The following is a 20,861-nucleotide window of genomic DNA, read 5'->3' as shown; positions in this document are numbered from 1 at the left end:
CTACTAAATCAATAAACACATGAAGTTCTATTTTAGTTTCGTTTATGATTTCTACAGATCAGATGTAAAATTAAGATCATAGTTAATAAGCAATCGCAGTCAGTGTATAGATTGATTTGCCTTTTAAAAACAAAGTGAAATGTGAATACTTACGACAGCAGCAAAGAAAGATGAGAAAACAACTGAGGACACGGCGGGAAACAAATATTTTATTTTCACAACCTTGATTGGTTCGCTACATTTGAGCGGCTGACTAAACACAAAAAACAAAATCGAAAGCGAAAAAAAAATCAATTCTTCGTACCTAAATAACCAAGGATATCAAAGATGATGCTTCTTCCTTTTGCTGAAATGTTAAGGGTAACGATGTGGTTTAATACATACCGCACAGACTGAGTAACTTTTGCTTGCATCGACCTATCTAAGAACGTTATTGTACTGTTTCATTCATGTGAATTTGTAATAGAGCATATTCTTGATTATTTTATTGATTTCTGGATTGAGTACCTACTACAGAAAGAAGTTGGCATGGTATCATTGTTTTCATCCTCCTTATACTGAGGGAGTGACCTACCAATGTCAACGTAATTAAGCCTGAATAGCAGTGTATTGTGTATCTTTCACATATGTCAGAAAATTAATGTACACAGTGTTATTATATTGATGTTTCTCGTGTACCGTAAGTATCACGTTTCTAGGGACTAGCTGAGTACTTGACACATATGTATGTACCTTCACATGACTGTATTTAGACATTCAACACGTTTTACTATGAACGTAAACAAATGTGTTGATTTTATATTAGATGCCAGTATCATTTCCACTGTCATCGCTTGTTACACTGTATGGTTTTTAGATTGTAGTCTTGATAACAAACTGAGACTCATTAAGACATAAAAATACCCATGATAATTAGGAAGTGCTTGGCAAAAAAAAAAGGTAATGGTACTATAAATGGTATGTAGTACAACCATTTAACATGATTGCATCCTACTATATTGGTTCCAGGTCATCGTAAGATTACATCTGAAGGCAAATATTACGAAGTGGATCTAGTTATGTATTCATGTTGCGTTAGAGCAGGCATGTCGAATTTGCGGTCTGCTGGAAGCATGTGGCCCTTAATTCATTTTTTGTAGCCCTCGGTTCAGCACAAGAAAATAATTTTAAAAATATGTAATTTATTTATTTACAAAATTGCATCAACGTTGAAGTGAATTATAACAGAAGTGCTTAGAGATTCACAGTATAAATTTAGAGTAATTCAGTTCTAATGCAAAAATTGAGTGATATGGATATACCCGAATGTTACGAAAACTTGCCTGTGCGGTTCCCAGAAAGCCGCAAATTTGGGTTCCGTGTTTGGATATCAGTGTTCGGTAGCAGGATCAATGTGAACAATCCTGCATAGGAAAAGATTTATTTATGAACAAGTTCCCGAACGATTCAGGTTAACAGACATTCATCTGACTTCTTTTCTTCCAGTGAGAGTGGTATGTCTCGAGACTTACGAAAGCTAGTTGGAGGAAAAAGATACTAAGTGTCGAACAGCAACAATAGGTATCCAACCCAGATTTCCTTAAGTTCCTTCTTTTTTTTAAAAAAAACTACAATATTAGATGAAATTTTATGCATTTACTCACTTTTTAAATGCATCATTAAGTATGAAGATGGCTTTCTTTCTTGCACCCTGCACAATTGTATACTGATGATAAATTGAGCCACTTGAGATGCTGAGTTTGACATACCTGCGTTACAGCCAATAGCGCCTCAACCATGGGGACGAGTAAAGAGTTATACTTCCTCATTATCTTTTGGAGGCAGTACTACTTAAACATTCTTACCAAGAAATCAACTAAAGGTAAACTTATGTCATTAATTACGTAGTAATGAGTTTCACGATTATAATTACATTCATTTTAACAACTCCTTATTATAAGTATACATTGTATTTACATATTAAACGTTTAATAGGTTAACTCCGAATTAATATTTTACAAGTTTACTTCTTGTATTTCCCCAAATTCTTGTTCTAAATAGCAGTTGGATTTTTTTCGAAAATTTGACTAGATTTTCCCAACCCCAACTTTGATTATCAATAACTCGGGAATCAAATACATAAAATCTCATCTAATATTGCAGTTTGTTTTTTCAAAAAAAAAAAAAAAAAAAAAAAAAAGAGAGAGAGAGAGAGACTTACGGAAATCTGGGTTGGATGCCTATTGCTGCTGTCCGTGTAGGAAAATATTTAACTTATACACTAATAAAAGTTTGTATGAATGTTCTCCTTATATCCTGGGCTGAGTAAGGCGAAGGTTTGGAAATTGCTATTCTAACGTAAAGGGGGACAGGAAGCTTTTTTTTAATTCGACAGATCTTCAAAATTAGTAGACGTAGAACCTGGAGATTTTGTATAACCTCTATCGACCAAAAAATCATCTACAACTCGAATTTAGTGAATCCTTTTGTAACATTTTACTTTGAGGTTGAATACACAAAAAATATTTTTTAAAAAATATTTTTATTAGTGGTCTTCAGACGTCAAATACAATGAGAAAAATAAGCGGTAACCTAGTGGAGGTTAATGGCTAATTTGGCAGCTAGAACCAGTTATTAATTTGCAACAACTCTTCTGAGATAAAAAGGGTTAATTTTGCGACGTCACCGGTACCAGTAATCAATCGAATAAGGTTACTGGAAAATGAGTAGAAACAATAGTATTTGGTTGTTATTAGCCTATAAAGTAGGTTAGAAAAAGGTAACCAATTCAAGAAGATTAATTTAATTTAAAACACTCAGTTGTTATCAACCGATTTTCACACAAGGTAAATTTAACCCTCCAGAACTTGTTTACTGGTAACACTGCATTACTAGAAGCACAAAGAGCAACGTCGCCATTTGCAATTTTACGAGCGAAAAGTCGTAACAATTGTGAATACGTCCGAAGGAATAGGAAAACAGTTATTAAAATATGGATTCTACATGAATTAAAATATTTATTTATGGGAGTTTATGCATTTTCTGATATTTAAACGAATATATTCTTATGTTACGTCTGTAGTACAATTAATGACACGAGATGGTAGCACTGCTAACCATAGAACTCCCGTCAAAACATTCGTACACTCAGCTAATAATTTCGAGGCGGATTACAGGAAATATAATACGTTGTACGGGTAAGGTTCTGGAATACAGGTCCCCCTTCCATTTAGCTGTAATACATACAGAAAACAACGTGCCCTATGGGGCTGTTACCCGCCTTCACTCGCTAACGCTCGCTCGGCAATACGATGTGAATTAAATATTAAACTTTGGTGCAGAAAGGAATCAACCTAACTGCTAGCCTATATGGAGGGACCTGTGTTCTAGAACCTTTCCCGTTGTACGTTGCTTCACGGCTAAATATTAAATATACTGAGTAAATCTTTGCTTACAGTAAAGAGTATGCCAACATAAATTATCACTGTAAGTTGTGATAGGGGTACGAGGGTAAGACAAACGTACACATCACAGAGGTCTGGGAACGGCTGCTAACACCCTGCGAGCATCTATTACCAGTATTTTTGTTCATTTAGGGAGAATTGTTCTGTTACAGACAATCGACATCCCCTTGCAGTCCGTATTGCTGACTCAAGTGGGAGCCCGTGGCCATTATCACATTGTCGTCTTCTCAACTATTTTTGTAAAGGGCCAGTGATGCACTGACCGACATCTCCGCGAAGACGTATTGCTGTCTCAAGTGAGAGCCACAGTGGGCTTCCTCTCAGCACCTATTTCATACGATTGCCTCGAAAAGCTCCGTTTCCTCAACCTATTACACGGGCAACACTCTTTGAATGCCCCGTTTTTGCTTTTGAAACTTCCTTCTCTTGCTTCCAACATGCACAAACTATCAGGAGTGTGTCGACCACCTTCTTCAACAAAACTTGAACCCAAAGAAAAACCTCGTTTCACCGATCTCTCACGCAAAATACGAACCTTATCAGGATCTTCCGACAAATCAACAAGTTCCGAAAAACGAGCACGCTTAAGGTCTCCGGTTTACTCTTATTAGGTGTCAAACCAATCTTCTACTGCAGACCAACTAACCGATATGGACTTGGAACGTGTTCCTAATGACACATCAGGATCTGCTTCTCACAAACCTACCATCTATAACTTCCTGCTCACGAAATACGATACTAAATTTAGAACGCCCAAACTTGTCTATTATCAACTTCAAAAATATATGCCGAGAACAGATATTGCCGATATAATATTCACACGAAATAGGATTATTCTCAAATCTCCGGACTTTAACTTCGCTACAAAACTTCGAAATAAGGCCTCTTTTAAAATATTTGGCCCAGAGGCTACTACTCAACGCCTTTCCCCTTCCTCCAGAAAACAACCACCTATTCCTCGGCGACCTGCACAACTATCAGTCGTCATTCGAGATGTACCTCCAGACTACACTGATGTAGAAATCGAAGACGAACTACGTTATGCTGGACATGAAATCACAAAATGTATTCGAATCATCGGACAACATGAACCTACCTATATGGTACGAGTGCTCACCAACTCCAAGGATACCATCGATGAACTTCTTTCTGGTGCTTGCATCTATTGTAAAAGACATCGCGTAGAACCTTCTAAAACTCCAGCTCCTTTATCAGTACGCTGTGCACGTTGCCAAGAATACCATCAACGTACCACTGCTCACTGTACCAAAACCCCTATCTGTGGATACTGCACTGGCAATCACAATACCAAATCCTGCCCCAATCTACAAGCAGCTCTCAAATGCAACACCTGCTCCGAAACTCATGCTAGCTATTCCTGCAAATGTAAGGCTAAACCTCAACCTCTTCCAGATATAACTTTCTGCTGACGGATTATGATCAAAAGTACAACACCATTAGAGCAGTTTTTCAGCAGTTGATTAATGTGTGCTTCGTCCTGAGACACGCGAAATCATTAAAATTCGTAGAGGCATTATACTGAAGTCTACCAACCCAAATTTTAGGTCGCATGTGCGAAACAAGGCAACTTTTGAGATTTTTGGACCAAAGGCTAAAATATCTGCACTAACTCCAAGTGCACGCAAAACTCCTCCTACTCCTAGGCGATTGCTAATGCTACCCGTTGTTATAGAAGGAGTGGAATCAGATCTCACCGATGAGGAAATCTATGAGGAATTACATCAGGAAGGATTTCCTGTAGAGCGATGTATCCGGATAAAGAACAATAACGGTGCAACATATCTTGTACGGGTACTCACTGATCAACCACAGTTAATAGACCAAGTTTTGCCCACTGGAGCTTACATTTGTCGACGAAGTTACAAAGTATAATTCTCACACCTCCTCCTCTCACGTTACGTTGCGAGCGATGTCAACTGAATAATGTACATCCAACATCCAAGTGCACTAATGATCTTAAATGTGGCTATTGTTCATTACAACATGCTACGAAGAATTGTCACAATCTAAAGGCGCCTCCACAGTGTAGTACGTGTCCTGAGAAACATCCAACATATAGTTACAGATGCAAAGCTAAGCCACAACCTGACCATCGAAACCAGAACTTGTTGCACCCATAAGGTCTGCTGACCGTTCCACTCCACCTGCTAATTCGTTACTTTATCCTGTCACTGTTGAAGATCTGCTCCGCTTCCTCACGATTACTTTACAGAACATTCATCCGTTTCTTCGCACTCATATTCTCAACCAAATCATTCATGCAGCTAAAATTCTATTCGATCTTCAGCTCCATGCGACCTATTCTAGGCCAACAGTTCACTTCCAAATCCAACCTATCGAAGTCTACGTTTAATATGGCAGCTTTCATTTGTAATTTTTCTGTTTATTCGTAATGGCTTATAGTTTCTTATTTATGAAGATCCGCTCATGGTGACACATCAAGTACTCTTCAAGCAGTTATTACAGGAAGAACACATCTCAGCCTTCGCGCTCAATGAAACTTATCTGGTCCCTTACTTACAGTGTTACATACCAAAATAGAACTCACTACGCCATTATGCCCCGTTCGGACCAAGACTGTACGGCGGTACAGCTATCGGCATTAGCACTCCATAACTGTCCGCACTGTTACCGTGCCTCAAACTTTCAATCTGCCTGAATAACTACTATAACTACTATCTACTTTCGTGGGCGTACAATCACCTATGCCACAATCTATGTTCGTCGAGGAAAGATTCTCAACTATGACTTCTTTCGTTTCATTGATACACAATTTCGGCACTATACTATCATGGCAGACTTGAATTTCCATAGTAGATCACAGTGCGACAAACAACAATTTCTTGATTTTATACAAACTTCCACTACAGGAGAATTTCACATCTTGTCACAACCTACGGACCAACTAGCAACACAACGCCTGACGTTGTAATAACCTCGTTTTCTCCATCTCATTTTATCAACATTACTGTACTCGATTCAATCAGCAGCTATCATGTTCCTATTAAACTAGAACTGCAATGAACAGTGAAGTCGTCAAATCCCTTACCAGCTAGAAAAATTTATTTCTATCATAAGGCTAATTGGGATCAGTATCGATCCGCAATTGATGACCATTAGCACACTCACTATACCTACCTCGCAGCATAGTCTTGATCGAGTCATCACTTGCCTTACTGAAGCAGTCCAAGGTGCAGCGGAACATTGTATTCCTTCTACTCACGTACAATCGCATAAACCTATCTTACCATCAAGATATATTGCACTAATTTCTGCTTCACGCCGAGCTTATCATGAGTACAGAACCAGTGGCAACTTGGAGGCACTACGCTTCCATCACCAATACCTCCGAATATAAACTGGGATGAGTTTATATTGCAGCATACAAGAAAAGACAGTGGATTCTAACGTGTAACACTCTTAGTACAGAAACTCATCCCAGCAAATATTGGCGTAAATTCAACCAACTTACTGGCAAAACGTCTCGTACCCCCTATCCTCTAATTCACAACCATCAAGCTCTTAATACTGACATCGACAAGGTGAATCTTTTTGCTTCATTTTTCCAAGAGTCTTCACTTTTCTTTCTGAACGGCACACACCGCACCGCTTTCAATCTTCGTTCGATCAACCGTCACGCCGGTCCCACCGCTCCTCATCTCCATCCATCTGATCAGCATATTCTGGAACCTAATAATCCACTTACTCAGGCTATAGATGAGATGAAAGCTACTTTAGCAATCAAACGCAGTACGGCACCTGGATTCGACTCCATCACATATGCTCTCATCAAACAGGCACCTCCTTCTTTCATACTGATTCTAAGTCATATTTATACTGCGCACTGGCTTCTTTCCGCTAGATTAGAAGTATTCTAAAGTTCTTTTATTTCCTAAGCCTAAGAAACCACCATTCGACATACAGTCGTATCGCCCGATCCATTTAACAAGTTGTGTCTTCAAATTGTTAGAACGTATACTCGTTCGACGGCTTCACGTCCACCTCCTTATGCACAATCTTCTGCTGATTCATTAAACTGGGTTCCGACCGCGCTTCAGTACACTCGACCAACTCATAAAACTCGCCATTGCTAGTTATAACCAATACATTAAGGGATTTCCTTCTTGTTTAGTAAAGTTTGATTTGGAAAAGGCATTTGATAAGGTGTGGCATCCTGCCTTAATTTACAAATTACAACTATATGCTGCCTATATCTTACATACGATTAATCAATACTTTCTTAACAGGTCGTCTTGCATATATTTCTATTAACAACGCTTTATCACACCCCATATTCTTACATTCTGTCGTACCTCAAGGTTCTTCTCTATCTGTTTTCTTATATTTACTATGCGTTGCTGATCTCAGACTCACTCCTCACGTCCAAGTCCACCAGTTTGCTGATGACACAGCATTTCTCACAGCATTTAATACAGAATCATGCAGTCAGCTATCGACACATTTGTCCGTTGGTGTCAACTCTGGAGACTCAGTATTAACTCAGCGAAAACACAAGCTGTCGTCTTTCTACCACCACGCAGACGATCCAGAGTGTTTCGCAAACCGAACTTATTAAATATTCACGTGGACAACACGCAGTTCCTCTTACCTCATCTCTTACTTACCTTGGGGTGATATTTGACACAAAGCCTATGTGGACTCCGTTACTTAAGAAAATTGTTACTCAAGCTAAGAACAGATTAAATCTACTTAAACGTTTAGTTGGCACCAGCTGGGGTTTACGACCACCTATTCCCCTTCACACTACAAAGCTTTTATAAGAACTACTTTAAACTATGGTCATAAAGATTGGGCCGTAGCTTCCGCCAAATTTTATAAACAATTGTCTATAATGGAGCGGCATGCTTTTAGATTGGCCTATCGAATTCACTTACCAAGCCCAACTAGACTTCTCTACAACCGCATCGACTTTTCACCATTGCTCACCCATCTGGAACAGCTTCGCATTCGTTACATTACGAAACGTTTTGATTTACGACACCCCATGCTTCAGGATATATTGCGCTATGACCGAGACAATGATGCACCGCCACGATAGGTAGACACTCCGCTTCAACACTACCTCACACTTTATCACTTGCAAATGGATCATGCCGATCGAGACCCAGAAGTATTTGCCATATATCATCAACGCCATCTGTCATCTTTCATATATCCATCACATGCACAGTAATAACCAACTAACATGGGTCTTTCCTGTCCACATCAGTTCCTGAATAGCCCCAGGAACAGAAGATAACTGCATCTGTCCACTAACAGAACCTCGTGTTGTGGCGCCCAGTACAATTCATTCTCATTTCATTTCCTAATCATTTCAATAATTTTTGCTTCGAATTATTATTCCTGTTGATGATTCTTATTGTTATTCTCAAGCATTTAGCCTTGATGCATTAACACATTTATTTTTGTTCTTCTCGTCTCATATTTCTAACTGCCTCCATGTACACACACATATTATCTTTCTTATTATTATTTTGTTAATATAAAATACGTATGCCACTGGTTCTAACTTATGTCTTAAAATGATGAATAAAGGGTGGCAAGCGGTCGAAAATCGTAAAAAAAAATGCCTTTTGCCGACCGTCAGAGTCAGCAAAACAGTCGGAAAAGCTTCTTTCCGACCCTCTGCTAACCCCTTATGCCGGCCTCTTTTCGACAGCGGCGCCGGCGCATTTACTGCGCTTTACGGCTGTGTTCCGACTGCTCGGAAAGGCTACTTTCCGGCTGTTTGCCGACTGCTCGAGAGGACCTCTTTTCGATGTCGGCTTCCCGATTCTCCCACAGGCGGCATCCGACCTCTTGCCGCCGTCGAAAAGTGGTCCTTTGCCGACTGGAAATCAACCCTTCAGGAAGGCACAATTTTCATCAACTTTTACATTAGTCTTGCCTAAGTCTTCCCCCATACTATGTTTTCTCGACAAGGAGCACCCTTGCAAGTTCTTGAATTATAATACTTGCATTTTTGTGTGTGTGTCCCAGTGTAAAATTTCTTCCTTTTTGCTTTTCTGTAGCACTCTAAGCCAAAAAAGAAGAAATTGAATGGGACTTGCAAGTATTATATACTTTCAGAACTAGCAATTGTGCCCGTGCCGAGAAATCATAGCACGGAGGCAGACTTAGGCAAGCTACTGTAAAAGGTGGTGAAAATTTTGCCTTCCTGAAGGGTTAATTTCCAGTCGGCAAAGGGCCATTTTTCGATGTTCCCATCATTAATATCCAAAAGATCTGGTACGTCAATATCCGGCACAGCTTTGAACAAAGAAAAATGAATGCCATTTAATTTCTCTGCAACTGGCACTATCGCTTGCGGTAGCTTGTTTATGAATTAGTGTACCACGTAAGTATATGCTATTGCTACATTGACTGATGTATATTGCTACAAATGACTCCAAAATCATATCTGTAACATAAGAGAACAAATCAATATGAGTTTTCAAAGTTGTAAAATTTTATTGATACATCCTGTATTATTATTAGGAAAAACTATTAATAACTCTTTCTATTTGCTTTGAAATTATAGTAAATGAAAGCTAAAACTGTAACCTCGCAATAGCTAGACAAATGAATACAATAGCTAAACTTCAGGGGGAAAATATTGCAGTTGTGTCATGAATGAAACATGCCTATCAACACCGCTTTGCTATGTAAAATCGTCGTTAGAACCCAATGTAGCAGCTGCGCTACAAACATAAAAGTAATAACATGAAAAGTCTATTTCTGTCAAATTACATCAAAATCAATTTCTACATATTCTTCGTTTTACATTTTCTTTACTTCATAATAAAAACGGCGAATTTTGCAGGAAAATAATTAACTTCTTTTTTAATCCCGAACCGGAGACGTACTTCCGTTGCCATCCTTACAAAGTCGTCATTACCCTATAACTGCACACTTTCTTGAAGAAAAAATTACTGGCGTGTTGTGTTGTGTGTAGCACTACAAGTGGTCATTCGCACAACCAAAGTTTGAGTCTTTCGTAAAAAGAAATAAAACCCAGATGTAGCACAGGTGAATGGTCGATAGAGGATAAATACTCCACTTGCATCCTAGACTGCAAATAAAATTATGTTTTGGGATAGCATTCTCTAAGAAGAATGGGAATCTTAAATATTTTTTTATGCTCGCTGAATCTTCAAAACTATTAGACGTAGAACGTTGAAATGTTATACAAATGCTCCCCTTATATCCTAGGCTGAAAACAAGGTGATGTTTTGGGAGTTGCACATCTTAAGAGGAACATGGACTTCTTTTTTTTCTCATTTGCCAGATACCCAAAACTATTAGACGTAGAACATTGAAGTTTTGTATAAATGTTATCCTTTCACTCTGGGCTGTAAGTAAGGCGATGTATCGGAAATTACATATTCTAAGGGAAATAGACGGCTTAAACGGTTTCTGTCGTTCATTAGATCTTCCAAAATATAAGGCGTAAAACCTTTAAATTTTGTATTTTTTTTTCACTTTAGGCTGCAAACAAGGAGAGGTTTTGGGAATTGCATATTCTAAGAAAGATAGGGGACTTTTCCAATCGCCAAATATCCAAAACTATTAGAGATAAAACCTTGAAATTCTGTATAAATGTTCTTCTAACAGCCTAAATAAGTCAACGTTTTGGACATTGTGTATTGTAAGGGTTTATGAGGGCTTAAACGGTTTCTCCATTTTCCAGATCTTCGAAACTACTTCTGTATAAGGCTAGTTTTAGACGGAAGCATTTATCGTAGCATTTCTCGTAGCAGATGTGCTGCCAAAAATTTCATATAATATTCTATGGCATCAAAAGTATATGGTGCTTTTAAATGGTAGCATTTTGATAAGCATCTGTCGTGACGTAGCAAACAAATCACTGGAGAAGAGCGCAATTATGTGTCCGAAATTAAGCGTGAGGTAGCTAAAGCTATAGTAATTGTAACAACAGTTCTCGCCGGTCATATTACAAAACGAAAATCACAAAGAAGTATGTGGGCAAAGAGCATCCCTACTCCAACTCATTTTTCTTTGCTACAATTCAATTTCCCTCACAAAACAAAGAGCATGGATATTTGGCACAAAATCTTTTGCTTCTTTTTAACACACCACGGCGCTGCAATCGGACAAGAAATGCTGCGTAAAATGCTACGAGATAGAGCAGATTCTATCGACAAGAAATTCCATAGGATATGCCATGGCATGGGAAATGCTATAGCATTTGCTACTTTGCACGGTAGGATACCGATGATACGATTTCTGCTACGAGAAATGGTACGATAAATGCTTCCGTCTAAAACTAGCCTTAGGCTTAGGTGTATATATATATATATATATATATATATATATATATATATATATATATATATTCACTTGTATTCAGTATGGAAGACGAAAAGGAAATGAACGCAGAGAGAGGAAAAGTATATTGTCAGTAGTAATACGCGGATGTATACGATAGTGTTTTATCACTAAAGCGTAAACGAAGACTGTTTAGTAGGAGCTTAACGTTCCTTTCTATTACCAATGAGACAAGACCGGTTAAACTGATTCTTCTAGGTTATTTACTTTATGTATTTTTAAATGTCTATGTAATTTCTGGAAGTGGCCACAACAAAGTCAAATTTAAAGCTAATAGTTTTAAAAGACCTCTCAATTAAAATTTCGAACTTGAGCGTAGATTACATGCCAACTCTGTGTGCTCCTCTCTCCGCATTGGTTCCGTGACAAATGTTCGGTAAACATTACATTCATAGACAATTAGCTCAGTTAAGTAAAAGCTGAGTTGATTATCTTAAGCAAAGAATAGAAAATACAGTATAAATAACATTGAATCTCTTGACGCAGCATTGTTGGTATGGACAGCAAACCATATAGCGAATAGACAGAGAGAAAAAGAAGGAAGAGCGTTAACATCACAAAGACCGCTCCAATTGCTATCCTTACGCAAACCAGAACAATGACTCTTCTTTTAACCATGAGAACAGACAATCGTATTCGTATTAGCTGATTTACCACATGGCCTGAGCCAAGAGAAAATATTTTTAGGGGCACAACTGGACAAAACCGTGTAACGTGGGTTCCTGTCACCACGGCATGGCGCATCCTCAGGTTGCGGATCGAGGAGAAGGCCTCTAGATATAGAGGTTAGCTGCGAATATACTGAATAAGCAGTCGCGGACAGACGACTAGGAGTGGTCCTCCAGCTTGGGGGTTTGGGTAAGGCTAACACCCTCATCCTGTAAAAAAAGGTACTTGTTCAGAAACATTCACAAAAGCCTCGGACAAGGACTGATAACTTGGCACGACATCAGCAAAAGAAAATGGACATGAGATTTGGAACATGGAATATTAGAAGTCTTTATAGGGCAGGCGCGTTAAAATCTGTAACGAGTGAGTTAGAGAAATACAGGATGGACTTAGTAGGAGTTCAGGGTTAGGTGGGAAGGAAATGGATCTGAGAATTCCGGAAATTTTACGTTCTTTTACGGGGAAGGAAATAAAAATCACCAGTTAGGAACAGGGTTTTTCGTTCACAAACGAATATTACCAGCAATTAAACGGGTTGATTTTGTTACTGACAGACTTTCTTTTATTACTCTTAAGGGACGGTGGTGTGATATTATTGTTTTAAATGTGCATGATCCAACTGAAGATAAGGGTGACGATATAAAAGATAGTTTTTACGAAGAAGTGGAACGGATATTTGACCAACTCCCGCGATACCATATGAAGATTCTATTAGGGGATTTCAATGCGAAGGTAGGACGAGAGGATATTTTCAAACCGATTATAGGGAACGAAAGTTTGCATAAGGAAAGTAATGACAACGATGTTAGACTCGTGAACTTTGCAACATCCAAAAACCTAATCGTGAAGAGTACAAAATTCCCACATCGCGACGTTCATAAATACACTTGGACATCACCAGACGGAAAAACACATAATCAAATTGATCACGTTTTAGTAGATAGAAGAAGATAATCTAGCATAATTGACGTCCGGTCGTTTAGAGGGGCTGATTGTGACACTGATCACTACCTGGTAGTAGCGATAATACGGGATAGATTATCGTTGAATAAAGGTAATATTCAATGTCCGAAAACGGAGAGATTTAATTTAAAGAAATTAGACGAGAGCCAGGTAAGAGAGGAATACCAGATTGAAGTTTCGAATAAATTCGCGGTTTTAGAAGACTCGGAGTGCACTAGTGTTGAGGAAACTTGGATTGAAATTAGAGATAGTGTTAAAAGTTCAGCAATAGAAAAATTGGGACACGCGGAAATACGTAGGAACAAACCATGGTTCGACCAAGAATGCATTAAACTAGCAGAGAAGAGAAAACAGGCAAAATTACGGTGGCTACAAAATCCGAATGAAACAACTACACAAAATTTCGCAGATATCAGGCGGGAAACTTCCAAAACTTTTAGAACAAAGAAACGGGATTTTTTGAAAGCTAAAATTAAGGAACTTGAAGATAATAGTAAAAATAAAAATATTCGGGACATGTATAAGGGGATCAGCGAATTTAAGAAAGGCTATCAACCTCGTGCTTCTATATTAAAGAAATCTGACGGAACAGTTCTCACCGATACGGATAGCCTCTTAAATGGATGGAAAGATTTCTTTGACGATTTGCTGAACACGCAGCCAAAAACTAATGTGCGTGGAGAAAAGGAGATACACACCGCAGAACCGTATATTCCAGAACCCAATCGAATAGAAGTGGAAGCCGCTATAAAGAAATTGAAGAAACACAAATCTTCGGGTGTAGATGAAATTCCGGCTGAGTTAATTTTAGCTGGAGGCGAAAAATTGTGGAACAAGATACACAAACTCATTCTCCTTATCTGGAACAAGGAAGAATTGCCACAAGAGTGGAAAGAATCAATCATTGTTCCAATTCACAAGAAAGGCGATAAAACTGACTGTAATAATTATCGAGGCATTTCTCTTCTGTCAACATCCTATAAAATCCTTTCAAATATTCTATTAGCAAGATTGACCCCATACGCAGATGAAATTATTGGAGATTATCAGTGCGGATTTAGACGAAATCGATCAACTATCGACCAAATATTTACCATTCGCCAAATACTCGAAAAGAAGTGGGAATACAATACCCCGGTACATCAACTATTTATTGATTTTAGAAAGGCTTACGACTCGGTTAGGAGAGAAACATTATACAACGTTCTTACAGAACTTGGAATACCGAGAAAGCTAATTAGATTAATTAAGATATGTTTAAGTGAATCCCAAAGTAAAGTCCGGGTAGGAAAATTTTTGTCCACGAGCTTCCACGTCGAAAATGGCCTGAAACAAGGAGATGCGTTGTCGCCATTATTATTTAACTTTGTGCTGGAATACGCCATAAGGAAAATCAAAGATAGCAACCAGGGCCTAAAGTTGAACGGCATTCACCAGGTTATGGCATATGCTGATGATGTAAATTTAATAGGGGATTATAGGAGAACAGTAGAAATAAATGCAGAGATCTTATTAAACGCTTGCAGGGACATGGGTTTAGAAGTAAATGCAGAGAAAACTAAATACATGGAAGTGCGTCGGGACCGTAATAAGGCAAATTGTGGAGGCGTTAAAATATTAAATAATACTTTTGATAAAGTAGATACTTTCAAATATTTAGGATCAATATTAACAGACGAAAATCATATTCACGAAGAAATTAAATGTCGACTAAAAGCAGGGAATTCGTGTTTCTATTCGGTTCAAAATCTGTTGTCGTCGCGAATTCTGTCGAGGAATTTGAAGCTTAAAATATATAAAACGATAATCATGCCTGTTGTTCTGTATGGTTGTGAAACATGGTCGCTTACTCTGAGGGAAGAACATAGACTGAAAGTATTTGAGAACAGGATCCTGAGAAGAATATTCGGACCCAAGAGGAACGAGAATGGGGAATGGCGGAAGCTTCATAACGAGGAACTACATAGTTTATACGGTTTACCCAACATTGTTAGGGTCTAGGAGGCTTAGGTGGGCAGGTCATGTAGCTAGAATGGAAGAAAGTAGAAACGCTTTCAAAGTCTTGACTGGTAGACCCATAGGAAAACGACCATTAGGAAGACCTAGGCGCAGATGGGAGGACAATATTAAGATGGATCTCGCAGAGATAGGAATACAAAGTAGAAACTGGATGCAATTGGCTAAGGATAGAAGTCAGTGGAGAGCTTTTGTGAACGCGGCACTGAACCTCCGGGTTCCATAGGCCATAGAGTTAGTTAGTTAGTTTTTCAATTGGACAAAAACTTAGTAAGCAAGACGAACAAATTGTGAAAGTTGAATAATAATAATAATAATAATAATAATAATAATAATAATAATAATAATAATAATAATAATAATAATAATAATAATAATAATAGTATAATATGATTAATGTCAAAGTAAACGTTCTCGAAGTCATAGTTCCTTGAAGAGTGTATTGTTTTCAATTATTAGTGACTGAAGTTGAGTGAAATTTTAACTTTTAGTTGACAATTGCGTTAGGGTGAGAACATAAAGCTGTTGTGTAAGTGCGCGCCGCATCCATGCGCATGTACGCCTTACAACGCACTATCGCCGTACCAAAATTCATTAAAATTTATCCAAAATATTGACACCAAAGTATGTATAAAATGAGTGTAAAAACAACTTATTATGTAAAAAGTTCTGTACGTCGGAGTGAGGAGTGGCAACACCTTTCGGCATAGCGGCGACAAAACATTAATTAGCTGTATTAACTGATTTTGCAAGAAAGAACGCTTCATTTATGCATGTAACCATCTTCGCCAACGTGCCTGCTTCCTACGGACGCACTCCCATGTGGGCACATCATCTTTGCTTTTTACCAAAGCTGATTATACTGGATGCAATACTAGCTTGCAATCTAGTGACCACCTAGCGCAAGTTGGTAAATGTTCTTTGCCAAAGGTCGCAAAACATTTCTAAAACAGTCCTATCGTTCGTGTCTGTGTAAGGATATCAACTATAACGTAAGGCAATTAAGTTAAATATTCAAACTATGTGGATAGTCTCACATTTTATAACTTCGAACCAAAACTTGGAGTTGAGACACATTGTTTGGTTTGGTATGGCTGTTCACTCTTCTTTCTGTTCTCTTTAATGTCCCACAATTATGCACCGAGGCTAAGGGAAACGGTGATGGTACGGTGGAGTGAAGACGGATGGTGATAACGGTGGAACCTCGAGAAAATCCACACATGCAGTGGTTGTCTACCACAAAATTACAAAATTCACTTGACAAGAGCTAAACCGATCGAACCAGAAACCCCATAGAGCAGAGTTGAACGCTCTACCACGGAGCACTAGAGATAATACATAATATAAAGGAAAGGGTCCAACTCAATTTTGAGTTCAGTTTGGAGTTCGCGGCTCAAAATATACTGTGAAAGATTCAACACAATGGTCTACCAAAGCGTAATAGTACAATAGGGACTTTAGATTTTTAAACTTGGAAATAAGCTTGATATGGTCACCACCAGAAATCGAAACCTTCACCAATCGATTTCTCGCATTAAATCACACAAGAATCTTTGAAAAAGTTTCGAATAAAAAGTTTCTAACTCCAGTTTAACAAACAAATAGGATCCAACCATCAACCACTTTTATCCAAGAGAATTACCTTACCCAGTGACGGGACGACGCTAAAGAAGATGATCACCCTCCCGGTATGGCATCATCTGCCCGCGGATGCTTCCCGAGATAGCCTATATTGAATTGTAGGAAAGACAAGTAAAATAAAAGTATTGCTTTCGGTATACAAAAGAATTGCTGGGCCCCCAAACATTCTATGTCCCATTTACCCCCCGTCCACACGAAATTAAAGCTTGTGTCGTTACTGGTTCTAGCAGACTCGAACCAGGGACGACAGGCACAAAATGCATTAGTGATCATTATTGTTTATAAGAATGTCATAAGCAAATCGTGTGCTCCCAGTTTACGGAAACAAGCAAGGAGCACAGAATGCACTGGTTACTTGAGTTCAGATTCATTTTAGGAGGGCTTAACCATATGAGTAGAGACGAAACTTTTTCGCAAATGCGATATGTGCGAAACGTTAATAAAAAACGCTATATGTTTCAGGAAACTTCAAACTTTTCGTTTAAGAGCCAGAAATCACGTTTATATTATTGCGAATTTTTGCGAATATCCGCATTACTTGCGATAAATGCGAATAAAAGCGAAAAGGTAAAATTCTTGCTAATTATTGCTAATAATAACTAAAAAGCACATTTTCAATATTATTTAACTTAAACATAATTGCATTTTACCGAAAACGTTCACGATGCTAAAGTTCTTCATAAAATCCGTAAGCTTGCATGGCGTGATATCACTTTCTGGGATTTTCAATGCCTCTTTGTGTGTCACTAAGGCCATCCAGAACCCTTATGCTCACATTATCGTCGGGAAAACGAAAACTTGCAAAATAAATTAGAGTTAGCTCCAGCAGGAAAATTTGAGTCTGCTACTGCAGAGTTAATTAAACAACAGTTCAGTTTTGTTGATGTCTACGTCTTTATAAAGTGAAACAGTTTCTGGATTAAATAACTCGCAGAGCTTTTCGTACTCTCCACCAGAATTGTCGTCACTTGCTTGCGTGTAATTTCGCAGCTTCATCAATACTTTTGACGCGCAAGTTTTCAACTTTACTTCAACTTCAGCCTGGTGCACTTCTCTTTTAAATCGTTGACTGTATTTTGCGGTGAAAATGTTCTGTTGGTTGCATACGGTGAATTTAAAATAAGGTTACTGAAGTTCTCAACAGTGAGGATAAGGAAGTTGACATTGTATCATTGTTAAACAGTTTAAATGTTAACCATGGGCCATTTGCTGTCAGCTCGTTACATTCAATATAGTTGCCAGTCTCGAGTAATGCCGAGAGATTCTTTTCCAAGTATAATATGATTTTACTGACAGGAGAACAAACTTAAGGGAAGAGTACGAAAGCTTTGTAATCCAGAGTTAAAAGAGTAAAGTAGAGTAGAGGTAGGGTAAAGTAGAGCAAGATAGAGATAAGTAGGGTAGGGGGGTAGGAACGAGTTAGTTTATGGTTAGGAAGTCTTTATCCATTTTTATAAAATTAATAGTGTGTAATTTCTCCTTTCTGAGTGAGTATACCAGCTATAGCGGACATTGTAAAGTGAACCTCATTCTTCTTTTAAAATAACTAAGTATTTCTTGAGTGAATTTTAAAAATCTTGTTTTCATCAAGTGGGATAGCTTCGAAAAGGAAACGCTTGAATGGTGGATTAGACGAAGAATATCCCCTATCTACAACTCTTAGGGCCAATCCTACCATCTTCTGATATCTGTCTGATATAAATATCCTCCTGACATTTTTCCGATAAGTGTTCTACGATGTCCTGATAACAATCAGGTAGCTGATAAACCCTATCAGCTGGTTGGTACTTTGACAGGAAGTTCAATTGCCTGTTAACAGCTATCAGCTACTTGTTAGTTGTCGTGTAGTGAATCATGGACGAAATCGAAGAATTGTTTATGGTGTCCGAGGACGATGAGGAGATTGTTCAATATATAGCGAGGCCTAGAAGACCATTTTAGCTCGAATATATGCCAATTTATAACGATAAGTAGTACCCGTTGGCTACAAGTGCCCGCACATAAGCGCCATGTAATTTGTGTAGCTAGAAGATGAGGAAATATATTCTATATAAAATATAGTTTAATTATTGAAATTGAATGATATATAAAAACGTATCTAAATTATTAATCTAATTTACATATTTTTAGAGGTGGAATGTCAAATAAATGAATTAATTAAAAGCTCAGATTGTATTATTACGTGTAGTACTTTAAAATGGAGTGTAATATATAACGAAATTAACGTTATAAATTTTAGTTATAAATTTGACGTTTCAATTGTTTTCAGTATGATCAACAGAAAACCAACCAATCAAATGGTCCGTTAAAACCTTGCTTCGGGTTAACTATCTGACAGAGTATATATCAGGTACAGTGTATTGTAGAACGAACCACGGGTTAAAGTAACTGACAACTTCCTGATATCTAATTCTGACTGATAGTAATCAGAAAAAATATCAGGATATTGTAGGACTGGCCCTTAAAGTAACCGATCTGCAAGATAAGATAAGAGACATCAAGAAAATAATTATCCCCTATCATTTGTTTTGTTCCCTGCTCGAACTATGAGCTATTCTATGTTCAAACAACAGTGATTACTATCAACTCGGGACAGATTAGTTAATTTATCTGAACATATCTCAATTACCTTAACACATGACATCAAATCTGGTCTCCACATTTTTTTATTTTCCTGGGCACTAATTCGGTAGACATCTTTGATTCATTTGCAGAGACTCCATTCAACATTACACATCACAACACTTTCCTTATCTTTCTATCTTGCTCCTCACTGAAAATTATAAGGAGGGAAAGGTGCGTGAACTGACCCATTTCACCTACTAGTTATCATTCTTGTATCATAAAAGATACGAGTTTTCCGTATTCAGAAGTAAGAAAATTATGGACCCCACTTTTTTCTCTGTCAGTCATTTTTCGGTGTTATATTACTGTCCTTAATTTTAATAATTATTATTTAAAAAATTGTATTTATTGTATATGGGGACTGAAATTCTCACTTTTTTTTGCGACGAAGTAATAATTTATTCTTACGATTTTAAAAATTCAGATTATTTTCTTTCATTTTTTTTTATTATTGAACTATATGCTTCTATGTTATTGCTTGGTAGAACTGATAATATTAAAAAGGACGTGAGAAAAATGAAGATACAGTAATTTTTAACAGTTTCTCTGAAAGTGGTGTAATATTTGCATTGAAATATCATATGGTTTAATGAACCTGTTTATAATTAGCAGGGGCATAGTAATGAATCCTAACGTTTCGTTATGTACAATTTTTCCGAAATGAGCAGAAGCGGATCTAGAAGGTAAAAACTGGAGGGCAGCTAGCCACCACATTATGATATGTATATCATGAGTTTACACTTTAAAAAATATATAGACCCTAAGTATAAGCTTAAATTATTTTTTCACTCAAAAATTGGAGACCTAGGCCCCCGACCCAGGTCTAGATCTGCCACTGAGTGTGAGGTCGATATTTAACCTAAGTTCTATCATCTGTGTAATACCATGTCAAATAAATCTTTATACACACTACATACTGGCTCTCAGTTATCTTGAAAAATGCGATAAGGTAATTTAATATTTGTGACTTTTGGGTGCATCGATGAAAATGAAAGTAGTGTTACTTGGCAATTTATGTATGGTATCTCATCACACCGACTAAAATACGGATGGAAGATATGATTTAAACAAAGAAGGTGGATATTTTGGCATTATAATTTTTCCTATTTGAAGGTTGGTAAGGTAACTTACAGA

At 37.7% G+C, this 20,861-nt stretch overlaps 1 protein-coding gene across 1 annotated transcript in view; it reads right to left on the bottom strand.

Annotated features, from left to right (window-relative positions):
- The window catches only part of LOC145662695 (transmembrane protein 45B-like), a 172,833-nt gene extending 152,964 nt beyond the window's left edge, over nt 1-19,869 (bottom strand). The window contains exon 1 of the mRNA XM_081728537.1: nt 19,732-19,869. The gene's annotated coding sequence lies outside the window, so the exon portion shown is untranslated. The remainder of the gene's footprint in view (nt 1-19,731) is intronic.
- Nucleotides 19,870-20,861: the final 992 nt, after the last annotated feature.

This window comes from Thermobia domestica, chromosome 10, assembly GCF_964235325.1.
Source record: "Thermobia domestica chromosome 10, izTheDome1.hap1.1, whole genome shotgun sequence".
NCBI lineage: Eukaryota > Metazoa > Arthropoda > Insecta > Zygentoma > Lepismatidae > Thermobia > Thermobia domestica.
Note: the sequence above shows the minus strand (reverse complement) of the source record. Positions and strands in the feature narration are given on the sequence as shown.